Consider the following 3,695-nt stretch of genomic DNA (forward strand, 5'->3'; position numbering starts at 1 on the left):
TCACCACTAACTGTAAATGGAATAAAATATGCCACTCCATTGGTTCCTCCCATAAGTAGCCGTGAATTATTTATTATATGCTTATTATCTCATCATACCAAACAGAATTCAAACAAAATACTAATTAAAGTAGCCCTACGTCGGGCGCTGTGCTGACAGCTCAGAGCCCAGAGCCTGCTTCATGTTCTGTGTCTCCCTCTCTCTCTTCCCCTCCCTTGCTCTTGCCATCTATGTCTCTCAAAAAAAAAAAACATTAAAAAAATTAAAAAAAAATTTAAGTAATTAGGAATACCTTGCCATGTGTCTCCAAACCGTGGCCATGTCTATCTCTTGAAGGAACAGTTCTTTAATCTTTTCATTTTGGTTCACCACTTTATGCAAACCTCAGTGCCTGATACAGAGTGAGCAGAACACCTGAAAGAATGTTGCTGAATAAAGAATTCCTATTGTTTACTGGTCTAACTGACCTGCATGAGCCTACATGGTAGCATAAAGAGGATCAGAACTGCCACTGTTTACACCACTAATGCCCAGATGCAAGACAATACTAGTCAAACCTTGCACGATCCTTTCTGGCCAATGAGAAGGACAGACAAGTGATAGTTTGTATGTGTGCGAGATGTGGAGGGAGGGAAGAATAAAAACAGAAATATCAGCAACAGTCTTCATGAAAATCATTCTCCGTTTGGTTTACTTCCAGATCTGCCATCTTAAATTCCTGTGTCACAGCCAGAGGAATGTTTCTGAAACACAAATTTCATCAGTCTTCCCTTCCCCATAGAAAGTCCTTTAATTTTCTTCCATATTCCACCATTTTAAGCATTCTCCCTCACTACGACCACCTATGTTGTTTATGGTCAAGACATACTAAAGATGATTGTGTCTTTGCAAGAAGAACCAAAATAAAACCACTAGAAAACTCAGACGTTAAATATATAAAACTACCATCATCAATAGCTATTCTTACCCTTTTTCCCTCCTATTCACCTATAGGAATTATCTTTATATAACGTGTACTCGTTCAGAATTTACTTTTCTATCCATTGATGCTACTTTCATCCCTTTTTGCTCCCTTCTCAGGAACTGGATACACGAAATGTGCCTGGCCCCTCCTTGTATCTTTCAACTCTTTTGTGCATCCTCCCAATTACTATTTAAACATAATCTGGTACTTTGCATAGAAGTTCCTCCCAAAGCCCATGTTCCTTTTTTTAAACTACTATTCTCTTCCCTATATTCCACAACTCAACTTATAGGCCAATCAAAATCAATGTGACTGCTCCTGCCGAAGTTACCAATGACTTTACACATGCAAAATCAGGAACTGGATTCTGTTGACTGCTCCATTTTTGAGAGACAGTTACTGCACTTTTCACGGTTTATTTCCCTGATTCTTCCTTCTTTGCACTCTTGTTTTCTCCATTTTTGTTGAAACTTCAAATACAAGAGTTCCTTAGGGCTTTGTCCTATACACTCTCTTCTTTGAAAACTATACTATTCTTGTAAGGAATCACATCGCCTCCTATGGAATAAAAACTAATCTGTATATTGAAGGGTAGCAAAATGTACTACCCCAAACATGCCACTTTGTCATATTGACCATTTTGAGCTGTAAAACCTAAAAACAGCAAATGATGGTCGAGGCTTTCTCTGAATGTCCCTTCCTCAAAATAAATTATCCAAAAGGAACTTAATTGTCATAGATCCCTTTCCTGAGAGTGAGTTATATCAACAAAGGGAGGTTGACTAATCAGAATAGAAAAGTCAACACTATACCCAGACCAGCTTGCCACAAATTATTACCAATTATCACACCTCCCATCTATTCTAAAGACTCACTTATCCTAAAAATCATTGGCTCTCCCCTCAAGGACTGTAACAGCCCTGCATCTCTTTTCCTTGTTAAGATGGTATTTAGCCCTGAATTCTCAAGCCACCTTTTGAGTTACTCATTTTTCCCTGGTTATCTTCCCACCTATACATGACATACACGTTAATAAACTCCTGTTTTTCTCTTGCTAATTTGCGTCTTATTAACTGGGGTCTCAGCCAAGAACTCAGGAGAGTAAGAGAAAAATTTTTCTTCCCTTGCAATGTCAACAAACTCCAAATTTACTGATAGGTGAGACCTCATTATGAGTTCTGTGCACACATATCTGACTGCCTATTCAGCATTTCTACTTGGGTAACTCTCAGGCATCTGAAACACAATCTATTCAAACTGAATACCTGATCATCTTCCTTCCTCTTCCCCTCCCCATCCATTTTTCCTCCAGTGTTTCCTTTATCCACTGATAGCCTCATTACTTACTGTTACCCTCAATATCCTTGGAGACTGATCCCCTTCTGTAACCAATCAGCACATCTCTAGTTTTTTATCTGATCATACCTCAAATCCATTCACTTCTCTCCCTTTGCATTATAATTATAACCAAGCCAAGTTAACATTGTTGTCCACATGACTCCATTGGCCTCTAAGGTTGTCTTCCTAGGTGTTCTCTTACTTTGTTCTAACTTTGCCATTGTTTACAGAGAACCTAGAATCACCTTAATTTTTTTTTAATTTTATTTTTGAGAGAGCAAGCAAGCAAGCAGGGGGTGGGGAGCTGGGCAGAGAGAGAGAGGGAGACAGAATCCAAAGCAGGCTTCATGCTGTCAATGGAGAGCCTGACATGGGGCTTGAACTCATGAACTGTGAGTCCATGACCTGAGCTGAAACCAAGAGTTGAACACTTAACCAACACTCAACCAGAAACCCCAAGAAGGTAGAATAAGCTTGAAAAAAAAAAAATCAAACTTGCACATCTGATCATGTCAATTCTCTCTTCAATATGCTTTGACTTCCCACTGGTCTTAGTATAACTTTCAAAATATTTAACCTAAGTGACAAAAGCTCACTATATTCACTACTGCCTAGCTCATTAGGTTCAATTTAATGAACTCTTGCAACTGTTTTAGCCACCTGTGTCTCCATTTCTTTACTTAAAAATGAATCCTCTTTTCTCTCCTCTGAACACTGCATGATATCTGTCAATCTGTCAGAAAGCTTTCCCTATTTCTTCGAGTCTTGAAAATCTTGAATCACCTTTCATCAGGGCTGAGATTGTATCCTATGCTTCTCGAAAAATATACCTGACTCTCTAGGCTATTTTGAGGGTTCCCTGTTATAGTATCTCATTTTATTTTTTTCATGTGATATTTAGCAAATGCATTAAAATAATTTATGTGATTTTCTGTTGCACGTACGCATAACATACTAGTCATGATTCCATGAAACCAAGAACCTTGTCTTTATTTTTTATCACACTCTGCCAAGTTAATACTAAAGAAAAACCTATGAAATAGATATTGGATCAATTATGCAACCATGTTACTGAGGCATTTTTCTTTAGTTATTCCTCACCTTTAGCAAAAACCAAAGATAAACCAACTACAGAGTTTAATGGAGTTCTTACCAAATTCCCTAGGCCTTCTGTGTCCCACAGGTTTGAAGACAATTAGTGTACTGGTGACTCTTCCTATTTAGTGTATCAAATATCCTATAAGAGGTTATTTTGGGCTTTCAAGATTAGCAAGAGATCCTTACAATTTTACCTTGAGAATCCACATTTCGTAAGTTAGATCCCTCATATGATCATATTTGAGCTTTAGATATTTAAATGAATCATCTGAAGTTTGTTTATCACAAGCATCAA

This window comes from Herpailurus yagouaroundi, unplaced genomic scaffold, assembly GCF_014898765.1.
Source record: "Herpailurus yagouaroundi ecotype Mexico unplaced genomic scaffold, PumYag 164, whole genome shotgun sequence".
Classification (NCBI taxonomy): Eukaryota; Metazoa; Chordata; class Mammalia; order Carnivora; family Felidae; genus Herpailurus; species Herpailurus yagouaroundi.